Source organism: Phodopus roborovskii, unplaced genomic scaffold (assembly GCF_943737965.1).
Source record: "Phodopus roborovskii unplaced genomic scaffold, PHOROB, whole genome shotgun sequence".
Taxonomy (NCBI): domain Eukaryota; kingdom Metazoa; phylum Chordata; class Mammalia; order Rodentia; family Cricetidae; genus Phodopus; species Phodopus roborovskii.
The window spans coordinates 22,182,386-22,202,128 of record NW_026126433.1 but is presented as its reverse complement, the minus strand read 5'-3'; the positions used below and the strand labels follow the sequence as shown (position 1 = coordinate 22,202,128).

Below are 19,743 nucleotides of genomic sequence, written 5' to 3'. Positions count from 1 at the left end.
CAAACTTCCTCCTGTCCAGGGTACTTAGGATGATGGTGTTTCGTGAATTCTCATGATGTTTGTTTGCTTTGAGATAGGTCTTCATTGTGTAACTTAGGCTGGCCTTGAACTCACCAACTCTTCTCTTTCTGCCTTCCAAGTGTTGGAATTACAGATGTGAGCTACCAGCAAGCTTGCACTAAAAGGGATGCAATACTTGCACTCCCTTCACAGAAAAGTTATCAAATACTTCAAACTGTCTTGCAATCTCGGGATTCTGGCCCATTTGTTATTGCTTCTAAGTCTGAACACTTGTCTTTTCAGAAGTTTTGAGCCTGGAGAGAAAAGCTTGAGCAGGTTTGATTTTTAAAGTGGCGCAACATTGTTCAACTGTAAAATATATCTATTTCATATGCATGTTTGTTTTGAACTCAGCTTTTTCAAGACTTAAAATGTTCAATATAGTTCATTATCTTTTCAACTTTGCTCTTAGTCTTTTGGGAAAAAGAGGAAGTAGTGACTGCTTAAGGACAAGCAGCAGTATCACACACACACACACACACACACACACACACACACACACACACACACACACACACACACACATTAGAACCAGTTAGGTCACATGTTTTTAAAGCATTCATTATGACTTTAAAGGCTCGGTCCTGAAAACTAAACACATACGTTTAGGATGTTGGTCTTCATCAGAAGAGCTCACCCTGGCTTGAATTCCACCTTAACATCCAGTGAGACCAGCCCACTTCTTAGCCCCTCCTACCAGGGAGAAAAGACTTTCTTGAAGTCGGAACAGTGAGGGGATCCCTTCTGACAGAAAACCAGAGGCACCGAGAAGCCTGAGGACTCTCATTTAACTCTGGGAACTGTAAGCATTTACTCTCTTTGCTTGCCCCCTCTCGCGCTCTCCCCAGCTCTCCGTGGGCAGCTCTCGAGGAGGAAGGCAGCCAGGAGTGATGAAACCTCACTGCTTTCACTCCTCTGCCTTTGTGAAAGATTCAAAGAAAAGGCTTCAGTCCTCTTCTTACCGTCAAGGACTTGCTTTCCTGGGTCACAGCACAGGTTGGAATAAAAGGAGAAACTCTTTCCTTCAGTGGCTGCTGGAAAATTTAGTATTTATAGAGAAGTGAGTTGGCGCTTCTTTGTGTTCCACGTGATGCCACCCAATGATTGCTGAGGACTCCTGGGCTTGCATTGCATATTGCTTGACTGTGGAGTTGCTTAGGGGGCAGTTTGGAGACTCATTGAAATTTTAATTATTTTTAAAAAAGAGTTATATCAGTGACTTCCTGGGTATCTAATATATTTCTGTGTTGTACGACAGACAATACTGAAAAACTACCCGTGAACTACCAAGCACTGCTGGTCCCTTCGTCTTTGGGTAACTTGTCTGTTCTGATAGCAGAACAGGTCAAAACGTTTCTTGAATATATTTTATCAAGTTGCTCGCTTGCATTTTGAGTGTGACTACTGTTTTAGATTTGGGGTGCAAAAGAAGGAAGGCGTAAAGGCCTTTGGTTTTGAAATAACAGCGACCTAATCTGTTTAAGTCTTTTACAACTTATAATGATTTCAATCTTAAATATATTTTCATCAGTTCAAAATCTAGGTTAAGAAAAGTGCCTCTGCTTCTGGCTGATGGTTTAGACTGCTTTCTGTAAAGGGGGTGGAGAGTGTTAGACACATATCACTTAGAATGGCGATTCTAATGTTATATTTGGGATTCTAGTTTGGGAAAGGGGGGTGCATTTTGTTTTGTTTCCATTTGTTGGGTATATTTGAAATTGCAAAGTCAAGGAGATTCACAGGGAATTTAGTGAAATAACCTATTAGGCTTGAAATTATATATCAGGTGTGCTGAGAACTTGCCAGAGAAGTTGGGGTTTTGTTTTAATTGAGCTGAGGAAGAGTTGAATTCTAAATTAATTAATAATTGTGTAATGCATAGAGAAGTATTTAATTGGCCTTTTCTCAAAGTTTTACAAACTTCCTCTAAGGGAAGCATATTTTATGGGAAAAGAAACTTTCATTTTAACAGTGTTAAGTTCTTTTAATAGCATTTAATATTTATTTTTAAATAGGAAAAATTAAAATTCTGAGACACATGTCTTAACCCCTGGTAAAATTCATGTCCTAGAGGTAATTGCCTGTTTTTAACACTTGTCTTTTCTAATGCTATCACATAGAAAGCGGGGTCCTTAAGCTGATTGTGTGCATATTAATTAACATGTTCCAGGAATAAAAAAAGAGGAAGACAGAACTTGCAAGGTTCCTTTTCCTCCCCTCCTATTTACTACCACATGCTTGCTTGTAAATGAAATTTCTTTTGCTTTTTTTGTTTCTCTTTGATCACTGAGTCCTTTATAAACAGTTTGAGAAGTCTGGAATCCTCTTATGATAATGTATGTACACTCTTCCAGTGTATACGGATCTGAAAGGAAGAAATTCTCATATTTGCCAAAAGAATTACTATTTCCTAAATTTTGTGTTTTCTGATAATACATCAAAGTTAAGTAGCAAACTATTCCACTTGTAAGTGTAGGATTATCTAGCTGCCAATACTCGAGTGTCCACACTGGCATTTGTTCACCGATATTTAGGAATTCTAAGCACCCTAGGGCTCTGAGTAGGCCCTTGTCTACAAAGTAAGTGACCTAGATTCTAGACTCAACTCCAATAATAATCACCAATGAATTAGACCTGTCATTTTTTGCAACTTATGATGAATCTTTTTACTTAACCATAATATGTATAATGGAGAAATAGGTGCAAGTTTTTTTATTGGATTATGAAGTATATATGCATATTCTACTTTTATTCTAACAGTCTGCATTATGTTTTCCAGATTGATCATGAGTTTTAATATTATTGCCTTTTACAAAGGTAATTTATACCCACTGTGAAAATCTTGTTAAATGATAGAAAAATGAAAAGAACAAAATAAAAAAAAAATACCTATCCTCTTCTAAGAACTTATTTTTAAATGACTTTCTTCCATTTATTTACTTTCTTAGTATTTATTGATTACACAGCATAAATTATTAGCACATAGAAAAAGAATCTTATTTGCATTAATTTGTGCTTTTACCCATTTGCCTTTATAACTTATAGTCTCATTTGTAGACTCACAAATCTGAGAGTTTGAATTTGGTGCCATTTTATAGAGCATTTTCCTTTGATTTGCATGATTCTATTAAAACATTTTTTATAATTGTGACCATATGTTCATCTGTATATTTTTTTTCTTTTTATCACATACCATGATTCTGAACTATTAGGAGTCAGATACCATGTAGCCATTAAAGACTATGGCTCTTTCCGTGAGCTATGTGCAGTCTGTGGATATGCTGAATTGATCAATCATAAATTATTGGATCAATATAAATCAATATAAATAATATTGATTACAAATTTCCATATTATATGTAATATTTAATCTAGCACCATTATATTAATGTTTGCACAGGTCATTATGGTTCAGTCTTAAAAGTGCATTTCTAGACTTTAACAAAAATTCCACAACTTTCAAGTAATAAAATCATAAACCACCTAGTTACTTAACCTCCTTATATTGTTATTTTTAAGCTGTAAAATAGGAATAAAAATAATTCAGTGTGTTAAGGATCTTCAAAATATTTTACATGTCACACAGTACTCTTCCATTTTGCTTTTGAGATGTATGTCCATTCATAAGCAGCTTGAGGTATTAGAAGAGTTTGCCTGTGCTGATACTGGATGCTATGAGGAAGAATACTAAGTGGAGAATCCAGTCATTCAGACAACCATTACAGGAAGAGGGCTTATCGTATTTACAATTGCATCTTTTTCTTAAAGAAGTTTGACAGATGTTCAGAGTGGTTGCTTAGATGTTTGCATTTTTCAATGTGACTTTAACATTTTTTTCTGAGCTTTAATTTTTAGCATAGTAAATCTGAACAGCTATAGTGGACATCATTAGAGAGATCTTATGGAATCCTCATAGACTTTGAAGAAAGTCAAGGGTTTTAATGTTTCAGATAAAATGCTGAAGTAGAGACAGAAACCCTGTAGACTTATCTTTTAGGGTTTGGTTTCAGTATTTCATGGAACTTCCCTTCACAAAGGGTGGGAATGCACAAAAATATGAAAGCAAATCATATTCTCATGGACTCATAGTTTACCCAAATTGAGGAAATACAAGAGAATTCTGAGAAGATGCCCCAAACTTCTACAGCATTTCTCACAGCCCTGGAGACATCTAGGCTTGCTTCATGTAGAAAAAGTAGGGCAAAGGCTAAGAGCTGGTTATGTGATGATTACTAATAAAAGTTTTGTAAAAAGAATGCCCATGTTTGTCAATAATGAATGTATAGTGAGTTTAAGCATTGACTGACTCATCATTTTCTACCTTTTGACTAATGGGGCAACAAAGAGTTAGGATGGTGATCCTGGGGTTGTTTTCAGAGAAGGCAGCAAGCAAGGAAGATGCTTTTCTGATCTTTTAATGCCATTACCTGTGCAGACTTGTGTGTGTGTGTGTGTGTGTGTGTGTGTGTGTGTGTGTGTGTGTTGGGGGTGGGGCTGCAGCTTGTTTTTTGCTGCTTTAGAGATATAGGTCTCAGTTATTGTTTTACTGTCTGTGACTTTGAATACATGCAAAGCAAACTTAAATAGTTTCCTTCTCTTCTCAAACAAATGTACATAACTCAGCGCTGACCATAAGCAGTTTTGAAAAGCTGCACTACCAGTTTAATCACTTAATTAATTCAAATATCTTTGGAGAAACTCAACTAACACCTGGGGGTGAGCTGGGATTAAAAGATAATGGACAGCCCTCATCTTTTTCTTCCTTCTCTTTAGCACAAGGAGCTGGGAACAATTTGCATTCACTTTCTTCTGCTCTTTTGCTTTGCCTTGGAGTCTACAGGCAAATTTAGGACTTTTAGGAAAGAGTAGGTTTTGAGTTAGCAGACAAGTGTCCCTAATATGTCTAATTCCATCATTCTTTTCAAATGTAGAAAGCTCATGTCTATAAGACTCAACTTATATTTTCTTATTCATTTTGTTTCTGTTTATGAGCTATTGTTCCGAATTTAGTTTGAAAAAAATAAGAGTTCTATATTATCTTCTATTTATATAGTGGTGTACGGTTTATAAAAATGTTACATAAGAATTTTATTTATAACTGAGGCTGGTATCATAGGCAGGCATGTAAGCCCAGCTACTTGGAAGCTAACACAGGAGGTTAACAAGTTCAAGGCATGCCTGGGCTACACATTAAGTTCAAGGCCAACATGGGTAACTTAATGATATCCTGTCTAAAATGTTTATAAAAGTAAAAATAAAAGGGGAGGTTGATGGGTGGCGCTATCTTTGCTTGTCAAACATTCATGCAACCATAGATTCAGTCTTCAGTACTGAAAAAGAAAAAAACACCAAAGGATTTTTTTTAAATAACTATGAATTAGCAGAGCAGTCACTACTGTCTACATTTACAGATGTGAAAAGACTAATTTGGGAAAAATCAAATAGCTTCTCTTTCTAAGCCTGTGTCCATGGCATCCATCACTATGGACTTTATATATTTCCTTAGGCCAGCTGATTTGTTCATAGTCCCTGTTTTTTTTGAAGTCCTCTATTTGAGGCAGTCAACCTCCTCCTACTAGGGTTAATTGAAAATTTGTAAGGGAAGACTCAGGAAAGTACATTGTTCCAAAGTCCAGCCCCACAGTCCAGCCCCACAGCAACTCCATTGTTCTGTTCTTGCAACATGGTTACTGATTGAGAGGATATTATATCAACACTCAGAATGATTGAAAAATTTAGCTTCTGATTGGTAATTTCAGGTTTTTTTTTTTTTAACTACTTGGTATTTTATACAGGCACATACAGCTTTAAAGGACGTAACACACGATATTTTATCAAAACTATGAAATAAACATATTTAAAGAGTTTTTTTTTGTGTGTGTGTGAATCATGATAAGAAATACTTATTTAACCAAAGGTCTTACATCCAAGTGAAAAACAGAAGTTTCCTAGACTATTTGGAATCTTAAGGTTCCATGCTTGATTATGCCAGTTAGTATAAATCATTCACATTCATCTTCTGCAGAACAAAAGAAAAAGTTGACTTTCCCTAGCATATGGAAGCTTACAATAAAGAAGTTAGAAGCTCCTTCTCAAGATTTATGAACCAGTTACAAACTTACCTTGCTGTGCAATGCATGGCTTGGTCATATGTAATATGCAGTAGCTGAGGCTTGCCTGCTGTGTGTAACTCTGCCTCTACAAACATTAGGTCAGCAAATAGCTTTTGAATTTCAGACAGTGAGTTGGCACACTTCCAATTTGCCCCACACTTCTTGCCCACATCTTTGACAAATAAGTTGAATGTAGTCAATAAGCAGCAATGTGGTTGTTAACCCCTGGATGAAAGATAATTTCCTGTTGGATTCATGGATCTGTAATTCTTGAAGACACTGCTTGTCTGGGATAGTCTAGGGAAAGAAAAAAAAATCTCTTAACATTTTTAGGTTCTGTTATTTATTTATGAAAACAAAAAGACAATCACTTCTGTGGATTTATTTTTTACTTGTATTTTATGTGATGATATGCATTGAGATAAATGATTTAGACCAGTGATGTAAGAATATATAAGAAATCAACTTGGGGAGAAGTGCATCAAGATGTATACTTCAGAATGATTTAGATCATTCTGTACAGACTGTCACATCTGTAATCATGATCTCTTAATAACCATCAGTGACTTCAAGTCAATTTTTACCTCCTATCCTTCAACTATCATAAAGAAGGAGACAGTTTTCAAATTGGTTAAGTTCATGAACACAGATTAAAACCTGGCATTTTTGTAGTTCATTGGTCAGCATTTTACTTTCAGTATACAATGTACATGTCCAAATAATATCTTCTAAGTATTAGTGGAGTCTTGATTCTCAGAAGTTGCAGCCAACACATTTTAGAAAGATTGGTTATAGCAAAAAATATAATTCTAAAATGTTTCTTTAAACTGAGGGTATGGGTGCAGCCCTGTAATCACAAGTTCAAGGCTTAGCTACAGAGTGAGTTCAAGGCTAGCTTGGTCAGCTTAGTGAGGTCATGAGGCAAAGTGAGTAGTAAAACAACAGGGCTGGGACATAGCTCGGTGGTAGTGTGTTTGCTGTGAATATACAAGGCCCCTAGTGCCAAAACTAAAGAAACAAATGTCGAAATGAAAAGGTTTAATTTAAAGATATTAAATGGCTATTATAACCTGATTCTTAGTATTTATTTTCTAAGCTAGCAACAAGCAGAAATTTAAATTAAAATATATAAACATTTACAATAGTTACTCAGTACTTTCTCTCTCCTTTGCATTGTCTGTAATGATGTCTCTCTCTTGTCAATGGCAAATGATAAAATGGTCAACTTAAGAAGATGTGAGGCCAGAAACAGCTGACCTGAACAAGGAGGAGCTCATGGACCCCAGACTGGCAGCTGAGAAACCAGCATAGGATCAATCCAGACTCCCTCAACGCGGGTGTCAGTTAGGAGGCCTGGGAAGTCTGTGGGGGTCTCTGGTTGTGCATCAGAATTTATCACTAGTGTACAAATGGACTTTGGGAGCCCATCCCACATAGAGGGATACTCTCTCAGCCTAGACACATGGGGGAAGGCCAAGGCCCCGTTCCAAATGGTGTGACCGACTTTGAAGACTCCCTATGGAAATCCTCACCCTCCCTGGGAAGCAGAAAGGGGATGGGATGGGGATTGTAGGGGAACAGGAGAGGATAGGAGGGAGAGGGAATTGGATTGACATGTAAAACAAACTTGTTTCAAATTTAAATAAAAAAAAATCATTAAAAAAAAAAAAAAGATGTGAAGGATGAGAGGCAATGCATAGGAGGTGAATAGAATGAAGACAGCATGACTCACACTGATTCCTGATGGAGAATAGCATTTGTAAAGAGACCTGCAAAGAAACAACCATAAAATTACTTAATAAACCAGGGATTTGGGATAATGTCATGGAAACCCGGAAGGATGGTTGTTCCAGTGGAAATGGAGGTTGAGGGTGCAAAACTGAGCCCTATGTTAGAGAAGGTGCAGGTTATTCCTGATCTTCACCAGGGCACCCTCACTTAGCTGATGGAGAAAATGGAAGTGGGATGGCCATGCCTGGAGCCAGAGTGCAGATCTGGGGATGGCAAGCAAAGGAGCCTTTCCAGAAGGAGGAACGGCTAGTGGAGACACTAGCTGCAGCTTTGCCAGCCAGAATCTGGTGGAAGCTGGTGCTTGATGATTGAGGAAAGAAGTCTCTGCCATCAGAGTAAAGTCCTTGTATGGCTCTCCCATTCAAAGCGATGTGAGCCAGGTCTGTCCAGGAGAAGGAAGACTTCCTTTTTAGTGAGGGACTGTCACATACAGGGGGGTCCTAAGCTAAGAGAGTGTAGGTGGGTGAGATCCTAGAGGGTGAGAAGGAAGCCAAGTCACTTCCAGGAGTGTGGCTGAAGGTGACCTGAGATCTTAGATGTTCCCCTGTTGGTTGAGAGCCTCTTCAGGCTCTGTGGCTGAGAATCTAAAACACAACCACTGGCTGGCTGTGTGATATTTCTCAAGTTGTAGATGATAGGTGTGAAGACACTACATAGTTGATTTTAGAATATGTGTGTCCTCTTATTTTGTTTTTTCCTTTTCCAAAAAGGAGAGGAAGGAAGGAAGAAGTTGAAATCCTTGAAAATAAAATAGTGTATTAAGTAAAGAAAAAACCCAGACAGGACTGAACCTAGACAAATAAAAATACATGGAAATCCAGGACCTTTTAGGATTCTGGTCTTTTAATGCAAGTTAGTTAGTAATTGACAGGGTGTGTCCCACTTTGGCTTGGTTTCCGGTAGCCTGGAATGGAGCCTTTGTTCTTTTTAAACCCCTGTTGGATTCCATGCCTCTTCCTATCCGTGTTAGGCCTCTTTCTCCACTTCATTGGATCTCAATGACTTTTTACATGTTCCAAGAGGCAACATCCTGGAATCTGTTTTCCTCACTCCCAATTGGTGGAATTGCTACAGAAGTTGGTTTGAGTTCTGGGTGTGGAACTGCTAGTCTCCTTGCAGGCTCCTGTTGGTTCCTTAGTGAAATCCTTAGGTCTCAGCGCATCACCAGCCGTTTATCAGCTACTCCAGTTTCTGAGGAAATTTTAAAAATATTGTTATTCTTATTATTTCAAGATGGACATTTTGGGACTGGGTTTCACTATTTAGACCATTCTGAGCCTGTTTCCTGTTGTTGGGATTACAGGTATGTGCTACCATACCTGGCTCTCAGAGTATTAGTGTATCTGATAAGACATTCTGGAATTTGATTGAACTGATGGAATTCTGCAGTACAGGGTTGGGGATTAGCTGAGCAGAAGAATGCTTGTCTAGCATGTGTGAGGATCTGGAGTCCAACCCTAGAACCCCCAAAACTAAGCAAAGCAAAGCAAAGCAAAGCAAAGCAAAGCAAAGCAAAGCAAAGCAAAGCAAAGCAAAGCAAAATCATGTTATGTCTGAGACAATGACTAATAAAACAGCAACAAACAAGAGGTTCTTCTGAGAGTCCTACTGCCCGGATGTGCATTTTCAACCTGCCAATTTGTTTTTTAATATGAAAGTCACTTCCCTTGCTTCATTTTTATTCATTAGCGTCATGGGAAACAGCTGTCTATCGTAAGCAAAATGATGGATTCTTCCCACCCCTGACAAAAACAATATTATTGAAATATTGACTCATATTTCTTCAAAGTTAAAAAATTACATTTTTCTTAAGTCCATTAGCCATTTTCATAAATTCCCTTCCCATAAAAGAGCCTTATTTCATAACTAATTAGAGTCCTCTGCGGGGCCTGCTGGCCAGCATGTAAGAGGAGGGGGCACTGTGTCAGAGCTGTGAGATTGCTCCTTCCTATGCTGCGAGCAGCTACCCTGTCCCAATTTAGGAAGGCCTTCCCTTCCTTCTGCTCTCCTTCCTTCCCTCTTGCTTTCATGACAGGTCATGAAGTGGAAAGTCACTGCGTGCTTCTCTCCTTGTTCTGCCCATGTCTCTCTCTTAGGTTATGGCCAACTTCCTCTTCTGCAAAATGAAGGGGAGTGGCGAACATTAGTTTTGTTAACTTTATATTTTAAAAAGCACAAGGAGCTCAACTGAACCCTTACAGACTTGACTAATGCCTTTGGTGTAGCCTTCTTGATCATGCACAAAGGTTGAGGAAATGCACATTTGATGTTTGGAGGTAATGGTAGCGATTCTGACTCATTCAATTCAACCCATTGTTGTATAATACCAAATATTCAAGGTGCAGCACAAGTCATTATGGTGCCAGCAGAGGACAGAGGCACAGAGAGAATGTGTTTCCTATCATTTTGTCCTTCATGGTTCTGGAAGTCATTCTGTCCTCAAAAATTTGCATCAAATTGAGAACAACACTAGTGTGTGCTTCAGAGACACCAAGTCACACTTGGTATCATTTAATATTTGTACACTGTCACAGTACTGTGTTTCATCATAATTGCTACTCTTTATCATCAGATGGTTTTATTAAATGAATTTAACGTCATGCCGTGTTTGCAACCTCCAGTCTGCAGAGAAGGTGTAGATGTGATCTCAAGGCACACCATATTTCTTGGCACTTTGTTGGATGTGTTTAAAGGGTTAACACACACTAAATCATAAAATCAGTTTCTGTAAGGGAGAAGACAGAACATCCTTATTGTATATTATCTGAAAATGAATGTTGTGTATTTTCTGACCATCAGTGTAATGTAATTCCATTGGGCTGAATGACAAAAATAGTTTTTAAAAACAATCCATGTAATGTTTGTAAGTAAACAACTTATAACTAAGGATTAAACATAGGGAAGTATGAATGATGAAATAAATTGTAAAGTCACTTTTTTAATCAGTCACATGGGGATATACAGTTACTATTTTTTTTCTCAAATTCATATATTGAGTCAACTCCATACCACCAAACTAGTACCTTAACATACTGGCTAAACAAATATATATATATGTGTGTGTGTAAATCATATATATGTATATATGTAAATATATATGTACTTCATTTTAATTTTGATTAATTTTAGAAATCTACACTGTATACACTGAGGTATAAAGAAGGAGAAATAAGTATAGAGCTGTCCCCTAACTTGGCTTGGTTTGTCTGTTCCTTAGGCTGCAGCTTATAAATGCAATGATGGCTAGCATGATAAAAGTATTTCCTCCAACTTCAAAATTTTATGACTCTAAAATATAGCCAGAGTGGCCACTTGCTTAGGTGAAAGGATGGAAAATAACAGCCAACCTCCATGTCAAGGAAGGAATATGAGAAAGCTGGCTGGGTACTGAAATGGGCAGGTCCCTCTGGTTGCGTGCTTCCTAGTAACAAGGTGGTGTTGCAGGAAATACTACAGTGAAGCATTAAATAGTGTGCGTTCATCAATATGGAATGCCTGGGGGTGTTCATGGGACCTTACTGAATGGCAAGACAGGTGGCTTCCCTCATGGAAAAGTGCTGTGCTCCCTTTGAACCAACGACTGTTGGCTCAGTGCAGGTCTCAAAACAGCTCAGCCCAGGCTTCTTGAGTCCATTGTGTGTCTCCCTCCTTGAGTAATACCTTGACATTCTCAGTCTGTTTTTCATTGCTGAATTCTGGTGTGCTATACCTATGTTATTGAACTGTGCTTTAAAGGAATGATTAATTTAAAACAAGATCAGTTAGATGGGCTACCATATGAGAACATAATAGGAGAACACCTCCTAACACATAGCGAGTACAGGAAGAGGGAGAGACGGCGGGGCGGGGGGGTACTCTCGTTGAGGAGACAGCCACCTTAAGCAAGGAGGAGATGCTGAAGTACAACATGCAATGTTTGGTTTTGGACTTCCACTTTCTAGAACTGTAAGAAAATGAATGTTATAAAGCTGCAGTCTGCAGTATCTCTTTTTCTTTTCTTTTTCTTTTAAGGAAAGCATGAGATTTCTATCATGTTACTTTCTTGCTAAGGCTTTCTAATAACTATATTTCTTTACATGTAACTTCCAAATGTTTCTGGATGTCATATCTTTTAAAAATTATGTTTATTTTGTGAGCATGTGTATGTATGTAGCTATTGCTCATATACAACAGCTGTTCTCTCTCTCTCTCTCTCTCTCTCTCTCTCTCTCTGTGTGTGTGTGTGTGTGTTTGTTTAGGTTAAAGTGCAAGCTAGGTACATTGGTTTTTCTTCCACCATGTGGGCCCCAGTATTGAACTCAAGTCATAGGTCTTGGCAGCAAGTGCCTGTTCACACTGAGTCATTTTGCTTGCCCTTTAGTATCTTATTTGCCATGTCATAGTGATGTAGAAAGAAAAAATAAATTATGATGAGGCAGGTCACAATTCTAGGGTTGGCTTAGTACTGTTAATGTTCCATGCTCCTTAGGAGAGATGGTTTTACATAATATGGATGTAGAGCTTGAGTTGTCAGACCAGTTATTCAATCTTTTAAACCTATCTTATTTTAATCTCAAAAATGTTAATAATTACTATCTTGTTAAGAAAAATAAATGAGATAGAATGTATTACATTATTTAATAAAATATCTGGGAAATGGTTAACAAGTGTGTATTAATTTTTTCCTCCCCCCCTTTTTTGTTGTTGGTTTTTCAAGATAGAGTATCTCTGTGTAGCTTTGGCTGTCCTAGAACTCACTCTGTAGAGCAGTCTGGCCATGAACTCACAGAGATTCTCCTGCCTCTGTCTGTTGCTGGAGTTCCCTCTTTCGCCAAATCCTGCTGTTCTTCAGTCCCAAATGAATACACAGAGACTTATATTAATTATAAGCTGTGTGGCCTATCGCTCAGGCTTCTTACTGGCTAGCTCTCTTAATTATTAACCCATAACCATTAATCTATGTTTTTCTACATGGCCTTATCTTATCAGAGAAGGATCCAGAATGTTACTCCTTCATCTCTCTCTGCCCTGTCCCCAGAATTATGCTCAGTCTCATAGCTCTGCCTGTACTTCCTGACTGGCTACTGGCCAATCAGTGTTTTATTCATCAACCAATAAGAGAAACATATATACAGAAAGACATCCCTCATCATCTGCCTCCCTGAGTATGTGTATTAATCTTATTGTAATTGTAATGCCATGTTTTGTTGATGTCCCTGAGAGGCCTGCTCTTTTCTGAAGGGAAACTGAAGAGGGGAGGGTCTGAGGACGATGGGAGGCGAGAGAGAGGCTGAGCAGAGAGGAGGAAGGGGGAACTGCAGTAGTGGTATATTGTATGAAAGAAGGGGGAAAAAGAAAGCTTAGTAGCACAGAAAAATGGTTCAAAATATTTAAGTTAACATCAAATGAAATCAGTTCGATAGATCACAGATCTATTACAAAAATAAGTTTAATATGGAAAAATTATTGCTGAAACTAGCAAGTGCTTATATATGGAGCAATTTGTTATTCTAGAGTCTATGAATAGGGAGTTCTCTTATATTAATTCTCAACGCATGGCTTCATCTATCATCTGGGTGGTTTCCCCAGTATACCATGAAAAGTCCTCATTTTCTTGTTCACCCTTTCATCAAGAGTAGTTAAATAATCAGTTCTGGTCCAACTGCAGAACTGGCAGAAGGAAGCAGAGTTCCGAGTTAGGGCCACCATACTGCTTGTGCTGGGCTAGCAGATATATCAAGAAGGAGTTTCTCATAGGGCATTTATGCAGAAACGGAGTGGCAGGCAGGCAGCGTCAGGGAGAGTCTTTAGCTGTGAATCTTTACCTAATGGAAATATTTCCTTTCCCCACTTCATGTGTATCTTTAAACTTTGTGCTTCTATGAATTCCCATTTTAAGTCACTGGGCTCTGTTCCTCCTCTGAACTCTGGCATGGGCTCCATATGCGGTTGTGCTCCTTACGCAGTTATGCTGTTTATGTGGTTGTGCTCCTTACCCGGTTGTGTGACTTTTATGGTTGTGCTCCATTTTATGGTTGTGTTCCATTGTGCCCTGTGTGTAATCGTGCCCTGTGCCTGGTTGTGGGTTTAGAGTGAGCTTTGAGGAAGACACATGTGGAAGGTGAAGAAGCTTAGAGACTTAACATAGAAAGACAGGGGGAAATCTTAGTTCTAAAGGACAAGCATGGGTTCCAGCACTTGGCACCAGGGACCTCACTGTGACATGCTGGGCAGGCTCTGTAGTTACATGCACAGTACTAGGCTTTCTCTTTCTTTTGGGCTACCAAGCAGATCCCAAATCATGGCACAGAGACTTATTAGTTATAAGCACTTGGCCTAGTTTTGGCTCATTTCTGGCTAGCTCTTTGAACTTAAACTAACCTATTTCTGTTCATCTACCTTTTGACTCGGTCTTTTTACTTTTGTTTCTATATATCTTACTTTCACTGCTTCTCATGTATGGCATCTTGCCCTGGGCATCTCACTCATTCTCTCCTTCTCTCATTGTTCCTTAACTTAGATTTCTCCTCCTATTTATTCTCTGTGCCTGGTAGCCCTGCCTATCTCTCTCCTGTCTATCTATTGTCCATTCAGCCTCTTATTAGACCTTTCATCCTTTTATTAGGCAGGTAAGGTAAAACAAAGGCAACACATCTTTGCATAATTAAACAATTGCAACATATACAGATGTAACGCCCCTTTACACAGTTAATATATTATTGCAGCATAAACAAAAGTAACACATCTTTGCCCAGTTAAAATATCTTCCACAACATATCTGGACTGAGAAACCCACCTAGTTAATAACCTGTGCCTGTGTCTGGGCATGAACATTTATGTTTCCTAGTGAACAAAGAACCTCTCAGGCTTTCTGTGCTAAAGTGATGAGGCTTGGTGTGTGTGTGGGAGGCTTTCTTATTCAGGTCTCATACATTTAACTACTTTTTAATTGTTTGTTTTGAGATAGGGTTTCATTCTGTAGCCTTGGCTGACCTGGAAGTTGCTATGTAGACCAGGCTGGCTTCTTGGCTAGTGCATTTATCTCTTTTAATTCCTTTTGTTCTTCACTTTTCTCTGCTTGTAAGTGATAGAAAGTTTTGCCTAGCTTTAGTTAAAAAAGAAAAGCATCATCAAACCATTCAGGAACAGAACTTCTGTAACACCTGAGTGGGAATCCATGTCTGAGAAGGATGCTGAAGGGACACAGGGCCAAGGGCCTTTGTTTTCAGAACACTTATTTATCTGGCATAATGGACAAAATTGTGGCTCTAAGCATCAGACAAGCCAGTTGCCCAGTGTTTTTACTTTTTAAAATCCTAGTGGATTAGCACTGTAAGCACTTCGTGTTTTCTATTAAAACCTCATTGTTGACCAGAGAAAAGCCCATGAGACTTGTAAGAATTGCTCAACCAACTGGCTGACTGCAAACTTTGCAGAATTCTCCATACAGTCAAACACCTCTCACAGAGTTGAGGTAGCTTTAGAAAAGCATCAGTTTTATAAACAACAATACATCATTTTATTAATTTCATTTGCTTGCGGTTGGAGTTTACATACATTTGCTCATTTTATCCTCCCAAGGTGTCTGTGAGGTGGAGGGGCCATTTCCTCATTTTGTACAACGGAATGAATAGAGGGTTGGAATGGGAGAATGGGAGAGCAAGCAAGCTCTGCTTGCCTCTGGCTGTGAAGGTGGCACTGTGTTGTGAAAGCTCCTGCCACTGCCTAGGAAATGTAGTCCCTTTCCTTCTGGCCACCAGATGCCACAGCTGTAATTATAACTATCTTCTCCCTTTGTTTCATCACTCTCTGCAGAGAGACAGAAGTGACAAAGCACTTCAGGCAGGCCGTGTAGTTTTTATTCACTTTTTCTGAGAAGCCTGTATTGCTCTGACATGACTAAATGGGCTTTGGTCAGACCCTATGGTATTAATCACTCATTGTAAGCCAACAGTTGCACAGCACAGTCAAGTCTGTCTTGGGAAGGGTATCTTTCTCCTCCTCTCATGAGCATTCTGGAGATTTCTAAGTATAGGGCATGGGAGACAAATAGAAAAACAAAAAACCCCAAAGCAAACCACGAGCTTCATATCTCTTACTCCAGACTTGCCAGCTACTCTTTACTCAGGAAGTCTGGTTATTTATTTAGCCCCATTAGAAGAAATGGGGAAAGCCTTCTGTTTCAGAATATTCATTGTAACAGTTGTGCAACTTAGTTGTAGTAAGATTCCCAGGCCTGAGCTAATTGTGGTGTTAAAGGCATTTTGCGTGTGTTTAGTATGGAGAATTGGGCAGAGATGTCTTAATACCACAGTAATCTAAAGTATCTGCTGCCATTACTGTCAGTGACAGGAGGGGAAAGTGGTGAGTGGAAGTTGCTTCCTAACTGGAACTGAAAGTGGAGTCACTGACAGTAATTACACATGATTTTTGTCCTGACAAAAAGTGACCATATACTAATCTGATTCCCTTGGGACAGCTTTGTTTCTTCCTGGGATGAAAATCGTACATATCAGTGAGGTCTACTGACATCTATATTTTAAAATAGGGTCCCACTCTGTAACCTTGGCTGATCTTAAACTCACAGATGCATCTTCCTTTGCCTCCAGAGTCCTGAGATTAAGGGCATGCAACACCACAGCCCCCATAACATGCACTAGATTTTAAAATAAACTAGACATAATTAAGATAAGAAATCCCTAAAGTGTTACACAGAGTCCTTGATGCCTCCTACTAAGTTTCCCCCATTATATATTACCAAAGCACATTCAAAGCCAGGACACTGACACTGGTGCAGCATTGTAAGTATACAATAATACTAAAATATTATAGACTTAATTCCGATTTTACAGTCCTTAGCACTATTCAGTCTGAAAGCCATTGACTGGAGGTCAGATCCATGTACATATTGTTGAGAAAGTGTCTTACAATGTGGTTGTCCTTTATTTGTTTTTCAATCGTGCATGTGTTTATTTATGTATTTTGGGGTTTTTAATTAGCATGTACAATGATGTGTTTCACTGTTGCATTTTCAAACGTGTTTGTAATGTGTTTTGATTCATTCTCTCTTCATTACCTTCTGTTGTTCTTTCCTGCTTCTGGTGATCCCTTCCTTTTTGTTGACTAGTGCGCATACTCCCTAGTACTTTCATGTTTTATTATTTTTGGCTTTTTCTGTGAACCAATGGATTTCATTAGAGTAACTTATAGAATGGGTAAAGGGTCATTTATGAAAGCATGGGCAGCTGACAAGTGCTTGCACCACTCAAGAAAATGTCTGCCTCCTCTAGCACTCACTTGGTAGCCTGTAGGTTCTCAGAGAGGAGCTGGGCCTTATGAGCCCCACCCCACTCCATGACAAGATGTAGCCTGTCCTGATCTTGTGCATGTCCTGTATAGATGGTCACAGATGCTGAAAGCTCAAGAGGATGATGACCATGTTATGCCCAAAAGACAACCTTCTATCCCCTTTTCTGGCTCTTACAATTCTTTCCATCCTCTGTTCTACAATGTCCCCTGAGCCTTTGGGAAAGGTGATATGGATGGCTGAGCATTCAATGATGCCTTATTCTTAGCACTTTGACCAGTTGTGAATCTATATAGTAACCTCTTCTCATTGAAAAATGAGCTACTTGATCAAAGCTGACACCAGCACCATATATGGGCATAAACATACATATTGGTAAGGCAGTTTGACAAACTGTCATACTATCATGTCTTTTTATGAAACCACACCACTATGCTGTCATCCCCAGCAAGACCTGTGACCTCACCCACCACTCACTGGCTTTTGATCATGTTTATAGTACCAGACATGAATTCCTTCTTATGGAGCAGATCTCAAATTCAATTAGAAAGTAATTGGTTATCCCATAAGAGTCATGTCAGTATTGCATCATTTTCCTTGCAGGTTGGTAGTACAGCATGTAGAGTCCATAACTGAGTGAGGTTCCCCACCAAACCAAGAGCGTGCATAGAACCTTCTAAAGCTATGAAAACTAGCTAGCTGGGAGGAAGAAGCTGCCAGCTCAGTTCAAGCTTGTGTTCTTGTCATCCTGTGTCTAAATATGTGGTGCCTTCAGCAAAAGGTTTTATAATTTATTTCTAGTAGGCAACCAACAGAAAATATAATAGCTCTCAGGGTTCTCTCTGACCAGGCTGACGTTGAACCTGTATGCCTCCTGATCAGTCTACAGATAGTTTCACATTTATTGTTAATAGAAATAGGGTTGGGCTCCCATCTGCTAATGTGTGTTTCTTCATTCTTTATTTACTTATTCTATTCTTCTGCTCCCTGAACTATGTACCTATTTTCTGGTGATCTTTTTCTTTGGGGGGGTGGGGCCATTTAAATTATTTTGTTAATATTCCAATGATATTTGAATGAGTTTGTTGGTAGTTCTAGGAATTAAGGTATATGTACTAATTTATTATAGTCTTCTTCATATAACTAGTAACTTGTTTTGGTAAAATAATCTTTCCATGTAGTTGCAATTCTTCTTTAGTTCTTATTTGTGTTGTTGCTTTCCAATATATCATAACCTTATGTGTTATAAATCCAGTGCTATAGCATTGCAATATGTTTCTATAAACCTCATATTTTTAAAACATTTAGTGATAAAACTAGAAAGTATACTTATAGACTATCTGGTATTAATCTACATTCTACCAAGGCTGGTATTCTTAATTTATTCCAATGGATTCAGATTATTTGATGTATTTTCCTTGTTCTAATATAGCTATGTTTATCTTTTCTCTTTCTGTGCTATAAATTTCATATATACATATGAAATCTTCACACACACACACACACACACAGCCTCTTTAAATGAGCTCAGAGTAATTGTATCATTTTTATGGTGTAAAGATAAAGAGAGGAAAATATATTTAAAATTTTTAACTTTATTGGTGTTTTCTGTTTTTTGTGAGGCTTTGAGTTGTTGTTTACTGTCAATTCTTTTCAACATGAAGAACTTTATTTTCTATTTCCTGTCTCCCCAGCCATCATCCCGCCCTCCTTCCCCCCTTTCCTCTCTATTCTGACCCCCAGGCCTCATTCATGTTAGGCAAGTGTCCTAATGCTAAGCAGCATTTCCTGCCCTTCAACATTTTACCATTATTTTTTATTTTATTTTATTTTATTTATTTATTTGGTTTTTCGAGACAGGGTTTCTCTGTATTGCTTTGGAGCCTGTCCTTGAACTAGTTCTGTAGACCAGGCTGGCTTTGAACTCACAGAGATCTACCTGCCTCTGCTTCCCACGTGCTGGGATTAAAAGTGTGTGCCACCAACACCCTGCTTACAATTATTTTTAATTTAGCATGCAAAGTAATGGTTTTCATCATGACATCTTCATTTGTAAGCAGGTGTACTTTGGTCCCATTATTCTCCTTTCCACTTTTCCTAGCCAGTTCTCTTTTCTCCATCAGCAAATGCTCCCCTTTGCTTTCCTGTTATATGTGTTCCATCACCCCCTTTGATTCTCATCTCCCCTAAGGTCTCTTCCTTTCTGATAAACATGGTAGTTTCTTGACACTAAACACCTTTATAACACATACACAGGCACACAGACACAATTTTAGATTTAGGTTCTGAAGCTTTTACTGTTATTTTTATTTATTTATTTTATTAATCTATAAAACTCCTTCCTGTGTTTACTGCTGTGGTGATGTTGGTATTTGTTCATATTTCTGAAAGATAGCTCGCTGGCTACTAAGCTCAGTGTATAGTTTGAATATGTGGTCCCACTCCCTTTAGAATGCTGTTGGTTCTGATATGAGAAGTCACTTGTTGATCATC

At 38.5% G+C, this 19,743-nt stretch overlaps 1 protein-coding gene across 1 annotated transcript in view; it reads left to right on the top strand.

Annotated features, from left to right (window-relative positions):
- Positions 1-845: 845 nt before the first annotated feature.
- Positions 846-19,743, top strand: part of Pla2g4a (phospholipase A2 group IVA) — a 141,787-nt gene continuing 122,889 nt past the window's right edge. Inside the window, exon 1 of the mRNA XM_051185940.1 lies at positions 846-862. The gene's annotated coding sequence lies outside the window, so the exon portion shown is untranslated. The remainder of the gene's footprint in view (positions 863-19,743) is intronic.